Genomic DNA, 9,163 nt, shown 5'->3' with positions numbered 1-9,163 from the left:
TACTTTGTCTTCTTCGTTTACATGGATTGCTTTATCTGTTTTTTCATAATATCCTAGTTTAGAAACCTAGTAAATTCTTCTTCTACAATCCGATCTATTTACAGCATTTCCTCTTTCACGACAGCTTATACCATTTTTAGGTATGTATCTATCGAAGAGAATCATCGGCACGACCATCAATCCTGAATACACAGGACAGGTCATTGTTGTTCGATATTACTGTAAGTCGATGGAAGACTCTCAAAACCGAGGAAAAAAATCAAAAACTATCTATTAAACCCATTTCAGAGACCCCGAATATTGTGCATTTCACTTCCTGACCAAGGTGGTTTGGGTAACAAAAGAACCTTTAAAACCCACCAGATCGGCTTCCAGTTACTAAAAGTCCAATATTAAAAAAAAGGAGGCTTTTCATTTCTACTAAAACAATATAACACTAAACTAAAAACTAAAATCAACTTGCCCCTAACCTTAAAAATACACTTTGAATTAAGTATTACTAAACTTAAAAATATACTGAATTAAAACTAAAAATTAGCCGACACGAATTGCTTTTTCGCAAAATAGATTAATGATTTCTTCACCCCTAGTATTAACAGCTATCTCAATGCCATTTTCTAGCGATGGCTCTGCCGGAATGTTGTGATCATCTAGAACAGCCCTAATATCCTCCATTCGGAGGCACATCACAGATGCTTTCTTTTCAGAATCTACATGCATTCCCATAATAAGAGAAAGAGAAGGATCTGTAGGACGATCATTAAAATATTTCGCCATTGTGAAGACATTGAAGTAGTGATTTTCAAAAACTTGTTTTACTGCATCTTCTACAGCATGTGGATCACATTTTAATTCGATTATTATAGCATTATATCAATTTTGGTTCTATCATTTGGGATGATTATTTCATTTCCAAAGAGAAATCCGTTGTGAGTACATGTCAATGTAATTATACTCTGTAATGTTGCCTCATTTAGTGGATCGATAATTTTTGACTGTTGAAGTAGACGGGTTACAGTACTTTGAAAATTTGCTAATTCTTTATTGAACTCTGGTAAGGAGCCATCTTTTTCACAGAGACTGACAAGTTCAGAAAATGATTTTGAACAATCCTTGGACAAATTTTTGTTAATACCATATTCAATAAAAAAATAGTTTCGTAGCCTCTTTGTAAATTCCTGAATTAACTCGCCGTTAGGTATTTTGAGTTTTGAATCAGCCTATGTTAAGTATCCAAGAGATATAAAAAACCTAACAATAATGTGTTCGTCACAATGCAAATTCGCATCAGCTAATATCCCTTGCAACGATTGCAGATCACTTAATTCTAACGGTCCCAGTTTCAAATTTTGCATATCTATCGCACTTTGTAGTAGGCTAGTCAACAAGTTAGGCACGACATCCTCATGAAATAGGTTACACATCTTGTGGATGTAACCAGATTGTTGCCAATAATTTTGCAAAGCATGTTCTCCCAGACGTAAATTTTTCAGAAAACGCACAACCGATTGAGGATTACATAGTCGTTTCTTGTCCCCATTGTAGTATCCATTATATTTGGCTTTCGCTTTTGTCCTCAACCCCTCCTCTACTTCAAACCGATCAAACAGCATATCGACTTCATCTTCAGAAAACCCATAGTAATCCTGGCACAGATTGGGGGTTCCGAATTGTAGTCGTTCCAAGTTACCCAATACGCTGGAAATCGTTATACCAGCAATATCTAAAATTCCTGTCATAAACACTCCTTGAAAGAGTTCAGGAACTCGTTTTAAAGCATCTCCAATAGCTCCAAAGGCGAATGAAGCAACTTCCGTTAGGTCGTTCAACTTGGCATCTACCAGATTATACAATGCATTTGAAACAATCGAGTCATACTCGTCAACAAGCAGGAAAACTTTTTTTTTATGAAACTTATTCAGATAAACTACCAAGTCTCGCAACCCCGCCTTTACATGTTTTTCTGGAATTTCTTCGTAGGCACGTGGGTTACACCATTGTCTACAAATATCTTTTTCATAATCTTTCAACGGCGACACTGTGGATTCGTAAAGGTACTCGTGTTCCTCAAAAGCGCAATGTATAGCTAGTCTACACACATCCACTGCATCAGATTGGTTTGTGATGGGATCAGAACATTGAAAATTTAGCTTGATAATCGGATATTGCCCGAAATGAGTTGTTACAAAGTTCTTATTCCGCTGGTCCATAACTTTTAACTTGAACCTTGCTGAATTGAACAGTTTATAGTTGACCTTTTCTTCCAAAACCGTTGTTTTCTCTATTCCATTTTCATCTACTTCCAGTTCCAAGAATCGTTGGAGCATAGTTAAGTTTACACTTTTTCCAAACCGACGCGGTGCTGTACAAAGTGTCACACGAAACTTCGATGTAACAATTGCAAAAATCAACCCACTTTTATCAACAAAGTTATCACAACTCAGAACATCTTCAAAATCCGGTGAAAGGGTACATTCTCTCTCGGTCGGATGGTCCCCCATAATTAACAAAGAAGAGTAACAATGTAACCTGTAACATTGATGAAAACCAAGAATTAATGTTGGTCACAATAAATAGCAAAATACAAACGAATTGGAAGCATGATAGACAGGCCAGAGTGAATTTAACAATCGTTGCATTTTGAATTAACCCTTTAACTTATAATTTATCTGAAATAATTTCATAAGTTGGAGTAAGTATAATATGCAACTTTTACGGACATTGTGAGTCAATGGATTAATGGCAAAATTCAAAATAGAATTTTTTATGCGCAAAAAAAGCAGCCATTGTGCAACGTATTGCATACAAGTTTTTTTGATACGAGTGATTCTGAAGATTCTTAAAATCAAAGGAATTATACGAATCTGATGAATCACCAAGAAGATGGAATAAATTTGATTCCTTGATTATATTAATGATTTTCTACGTTTTTTAAAAATTGTGATAACATAATGTCATTTTTAACACTAGTGGTAAAATGGAGGGCGTTTGACAACCCAAATTGTAAAAAATAAATTATAAATGTGGGCAATATCAAAGAAAGCAAGATTGTCGTGGAGTATGACACACTGTTGACAAACACACCAACAATTCAAAAAGTTTTAAATCTTTTATACGGAGCAGAAAAAATTAAACAGGTATACCCTTAGCTATAGAGGAAGCAAAGAATATTAATCAAGTAAGGTAAGTATGGCTATAGCGTAATTTTGTCATTGAATATCTCAAACTTTGTTCATTGGTAAAGTGTATTGAGAATTGTGAGTATTGTCTGAAATAAAAATAAACTCCACAAATGCTGTGAGCTTGGTGGCTTGTACTCAAGCAGGTGTAAAAAACTAACATTTCTTTGTTGTCATTTTTTCTAATTTTTAATTCAGATAAATTTTCTAATAAATTAAAGAATGACAAATAAAGAAAGTAAAATTGTTGCAGAGTATTACACACCATTAAAAACAAGACAGCCATCTGAACTCCAACAATTTAAAAATAGTTACAAATCTTTTACTCTTGATAAAAAGCTAAATATACCAAAAAATATCAATGAAGTAACTCAAATGAGAAATCGTAATTTTGCTATTGAATATCTCAATTCGACTGTAAATAAAAAACTAACAAAGACAGAATTTTGCAAATCTAAAAATATTTCTAGAAATTCCCTAAATATGGAATTAAATTCAGTAGGAATTCAGATTGCATGTAAGACGAGAACAAATGAGAACAAACGGGAACAATCCGGGACAAAAGAGAACAAATCGGAACAATTGGGAACAAAAGAGAGAAAAAATAAAATAAAAAATAAAAAAATATTCGATAATGTAGAAAACGATGAAACCGTTGAGTTCAGTTCTTAGATTAGTTAGAGTATAGATAGCCGACTCTTTCACTCTCATTTTGTTACCGAAACTAGCGCATTCTATAAAAATCGGGCCGTACTATTTTGAAGAGTTAAGACAACAACCACACTAAATGAAGGTGCTTGTCTTTGCTATTTGGACTACTGGTTTTTGTCTTTGCTAATTTAGAAATAGGTTTTTATCTTTGCTATTTTTGTTTTATGGATTAGCTAAAAATTAAAACAAAACCCAAATATCTTATACATAAATGTATATTAAAAAGTAATAAATGCAATAACAACTACTTGAAACAATAAGTTCTGTAACTGTGTTAACACATTCAAGTTTTAAATATTGTAATTCATGGTTCATACGACAATGATGAACTTGAAATATGATGATTAATCAATTAACTACTAAAAACGTTTTCATAATTTGCCATAAACATAAATATAACAATCATCCAATAACAAGAGACACATTTCAAGTGATACTGAACTAAAAAAAAAATTTTTCTAACTAAAAAACATTTTGAGTAGTAAAGTTTAATAAACGTTTTTATGGAATAATTTTATGTTAAAAAAATGTGCTCGTATCAAATTCGATTGCATCAACGTATACAATTAAAAAAAAAACGTAAAATGGAGACTACATAGGTCATCCGTATAAATTAAATTATTAAATAATTATACTAGATATATCTAAAATATACAAAGTAATCTATGTACAAACATATTAAATGTTGTTATTTATTACTACGTACTGGTTATCGCTTCCTGGATTTTTTGTAACACGTATGCGCCAATTTTGAGACGGGGTCATCATCAACCCTTCTCAAATCCATCCCTCTTAAAATGCGATTAACCTTTAGTACGTAGTAATAAATAACAACATTTACTAAAATATTCATAAATGTTGGAACATTTCCTGCATGAGAAGGACAAAATAGTGGCAAAGGATCTGGTATTTCATCCAAATTCAACAGTTGTTCCTTTAGTTTATACTTTATGACCAAATAGGGTAAACGATTCAAAAAAATCCTCGCCGTATCTCTAACATATTGGGTAAATTGAGCGCTAGGTTGCACAAGGTTTTGTAGTCCTTAATTTCGCAGCGCTATTAATGTATTCTGTGGCAGTTGCTGTTTTGTTTCATGAATTTTAAGACATTCAGAACATTTAGGCAACTGCTTGCGAACTTTTTTGCCTATTGCACCTGCGACATAAGCAGTCGCAAAGTCCAAATCCATTGTCTCATCCACTACAGGAGCATGGGGGGCAAAAATTGGAGTAGGCACGCAAGGACTATCCGCCAAATCTACTCCTACTTCGACAAAACTTTTTAAAGTGTCTAAGTAGCCAACCGTTTCGTCGGCCTCGCAGTTAGCTCCAACAGAACGAGAAGAAACAAGGTTATTAATAAGAAGAGATTTAATAGTGGAAATGAAAGAAGAACATGTAGGTTTAGAATTCGGCCCTGCGTAGCCTCTTACGCATGAAAAGAAATTTTCCAATGGATCTTGGTTGAAAGCTCTTGGCGCCATGTAGCGAAAACCACGAGCTTTCAACCGAGTCCATAAGTAAGAAAAGCCACGCAGGGTGAAAATCCAATTTCAAAGAGAAGGTATGATTTTAGTTTGTTGAGTAGAAGGTGAAACAAAGTACATAGACTCAAGAATAGGAATAGCAGAACGCCAGAAAGAAATGTGTGAAGAATTGGAACTAACTGCGCACCTCAGAATTTTACCTTTTTGAGGCTTTAATTGGCTACCGTTGACACTGTCAAAAAGCTTGTCGAAGAAGAGAAGCAGGTCACTGGTTTCCGACGCCTTCGGATCCAGATAAAATTCCGAATTTGGCGATAGTTCTGCGCTATGAAGTGCTCTTACTTTAATAGCGCTTGCTACTCTCTGGCTAAAAACCTGTGTGCAGTGTCTAACACTCATTTTTTTTACCCGGTTAGGAACGACGTGTTCATCGGTCAATTTCAAAAATGAGCTGAATGGCCCTAACTTACTATCTAACCTATATGTTTCTAGAATATGCGACCAGGATACCACCTTCGCCTGGCCATCCTGCTTAAAATGGAGATCCTTATTCAACAAGGAATTGCGAATACCTTTCATAAGATGGGGGACATCATACAAATGGACCACCTCTTTGTGATCAATGATGTACCCCTGAAAACTATTCACAATTCCTTGTCGAATACAATTGGCCTCCGTACTTCTGAGGAGATTATTGACAGCCGCAACGTTCGTGGTACCCTGATCGCATATTGACGCCACCACTTCAAGACCGGTGCGGCGTACATTACGGATCACACTTTTGATTATTCTTGTAAGGTCCGCCGAAGAAATTGTGCCCTTAGTGAAATAGAAAGCAATTGGTTGTTTCCACTTTCGGCGGATACCTTTCAACATAAAAACAAGAGCGTGATCCGCAAATGCAACCGTCTTATGTATGCCACCCAAATCAACAAAACCTAGAATTGAATCCGTACGACGGTCGTACGTCAATCCCGGTTGAATGGCAATTTCGTCAAACATCATGACGCAAAATTTATCTGAGGCATCGAGCTTAGCTACAGTTACCTTCAAATGCTCAAAAATCCGCGTATTGATTCCGCAAGTCAGCGGCATCCTCTGCAAAAGACTTCGTAAAGTTTTTGCAGAGGGCAAACAAAACATTCGTTGAAGGTATCTGTAACCTCTGCCGCTTTGTTTCATTAGAGACAAGGCAAATACCTTATCTTCTAAAGAAAATCGCCTACCCCTGGCTCGAAGTGGCTGATTTCGAATTTGTGATTCAATAAACAAACGCATTGGCGCCGTTAAGTTTTTGAAGCAGCCAAGCAATTCCGGGTTTTTATTGACCAAACGCATCTTCTGCCTTTGGGATTGCTGGCTGCTTCTTGACAATTTTAGTTGTCTACGAAGCCCCGACAACTGCTTCCGGAGAAGACGTTCGGGTTCTGTCAACCGTCGAATCCCTGAAAAAAAAAACAATTAGAATGTTACAATGAATGGAAGGTAAATAAAATCACATGCGTGGCATGCGCGCAAAAATTAATATGTGTACGAAGTTAATTTTGATAAAGCTAATTTACCCGTTTTATTTCTTCACCGACTTTGTATTTAGTATTTAGAAGGGACGATGGTCAGTTCGGAGTTAAGGAGTGTTTGCCAGATGTTGGGGACTATGGGAATACCGGATGGGTTTTATGGGATCAGGTAAACGGTTGGGAAGGATAGGAAATTCCGAACTATTTACAATGTATAGAAATGAATAAAATTTACAAGCTTGTCTGTCTGAGTGGCTGATATGCCGCCACCGTTTCCGCTTTTAGTTCAACATTTCATTCTTAATAAATATCTGATGAAATCCTTAAAAGTCTATAAAACTTGGAAGTAATTTTTTAAATGTAATATTTTTAGTAACTGAACTCAAATTGACCAAAACCAGATAACGACGGATAACGATAAGAAATTTTTAAAAATACTGAAAAATTCTAAATTATCACTTATTACACAACAATTTAAATTTGGTCATTACTTACCAACTTGTCTATTTGCGGATGGCCTCAACTTTGGTGGTAGTGCCACTGCCAAAGGAGCTGGTTCCCACACATCAAAACTCCGCGAAGTTGATGGAACTGGCTCGCATGTTAAAGAATGCGATGCCACTTCGCGTTCAGACACATCAGAATCAACTGAAAATAGATATAATTTTATTACTTATATCCACAATTAAGTTTTAAATTATTTTTTACCTTTTACTTATGAATTGTTTTAACAATTTTTTTTCCAATATCAAATTAAAGTTAGTTTACTGCACTGTTATAAAAATAATTATAAACATGTAAATCTTGCAATTTAAGTATTTTTTTATTTCGAATAATTTGAACTTTCAATTGTGAATAAACGGCATTCGTAGTTTTATCACGTTTTATCCACTTAAAAAATGTAATCACCCTAACCATGTTCTCGTGCTTTTAATGAAAAACTAGCTAATTATTGATTATGAATGAAACACTATAACGTTAAATTCATACTTACAGTCAGAAGTATAAGACAATTTTGCTCTTGGTCCCCTATAAACCCTTTGACTTTCCGTTTTTCTCAGCTTTGGTTGGGGACTTATATCTTCCTTTTTATGTGTCTCTTCTGAAGAGGTCGACATCCCCAAACTTCTAGCCAATGATTCTGTTAAAAGTGTTAATTAATATATATATAAATATTTAATTTCTTGCATAACTTACTGCGTACTTTTTCCGGGGTAACCATTGTACTTCCTGATGGTGGATATAGGAAGCAATTTTCATCATTTGCTTCCAAATCACCATCTGTAAAAATCATTCGTAAAAATTACCACAGTCAACACAAGTTAACAATTATTTACCAGGCAAATTTATAGTGGGCAGAGAAAAATTTTTTAGTGTGCCTCCATAAAAACATCTACTATCGAAATGACCCAAACAGACTGTATAGTTTTTGGTGGACTCGCCAATCCTAGGATTATTTATCCGCTTCAGCCAAACATTCCTAATACTTTTGTTAATTGGTATGTGCACTCTGAAAAAATTTAGACATATATCCATAACTATTGAAATAATATTGATTCTTACTTTTTGGATATAGTATCACCACACCCAGGAACACAACACCCTCTTCCTCCTGGAGTCATGTTTTAATAAAATAATGTCTGTTTAAACTATGTAATTAAATTAGGTACTAACACTACACTAACTTAACACTATTCTAGACACTATATAAAACACTTAACTATATCCACTATACACTAAACTAACACAAAACTTAAAACGAAACGAAGAAACAGGAAACACACTAAATAAAAGACAAAACCAAAATGAATCTGGTAGTTTGCAGACTGCAAAAATTTGAATTCCTAGAATCTGTCAACGACTGCGCTTGCTTAAAATAAAATACCTAGCGCCACCGAGAACAGAATCCGCAAGTAGTAATTTTTGTTAAGGCCAGATTTTTATAGATGGCGGTAAAGTAGCTGAAAAGTTCGTCCTATGGAGTGCCCGTGCCTTGCACTGAGCGACGGTTTGTTATGAGCGTGAGATGTGCAGGTGGGGAAGGGGGGATCCACGGCAGCAAGCGAAATTGAACCTTAGGTCTGCCATGGTTTCCGAGCAGGCGATTGGTCTCTTCCGTCGTTACAACGCGTTCAAACAACTCGCATTCGGTAAGTCCAAGGTTCGATTCCCGACGGCCGCTTAGCATTCTAAAAGTTTTTGAGAGGTTTAGGTAAATACAGCGTTAGTATTTCCTAAAAATCTTTCATACCAGCAGTCAGTATAAA

At 35.3% G+C, this 9,163-nt stretch overlaps 1 pseudogene; it reads right to left on the bottom strand.

The window, feature by feature from the left end:
- Nucleotides 1–452: 452 nt before the first annotated feature.
- Nucleotides 453–2,550, bottom strand: LOC148167673 (uncharacterized; annotated as a pseudogene).
- Nucleotides 2,551–9,163: the final 6,613 nt, after the last annotated feature.

Source organism: Gnatocerus cornutus, chromosome 9 (genome assembly GCF_029298725.1).
Source record: "Gnatocerus cornutus isolate USDA-ARS CGAHR chromosome 9, icGnaCorn1.1, whole genome shotgun sequence".
In the NCBI taxonomy this organism is placed as follows: domain Eukaryota; kingdom Metazoa; phylum Arthropoda; class Insecta; order Coleoptera; family Tenebrionidae; genus Gnatocerus; species Gnatocerus cornutus.
The sequence above is the reverse complement of the archived record's forward strand: the minus strand, read 5'-3'. Positions and strand labels throughout refer to the sequence as shown.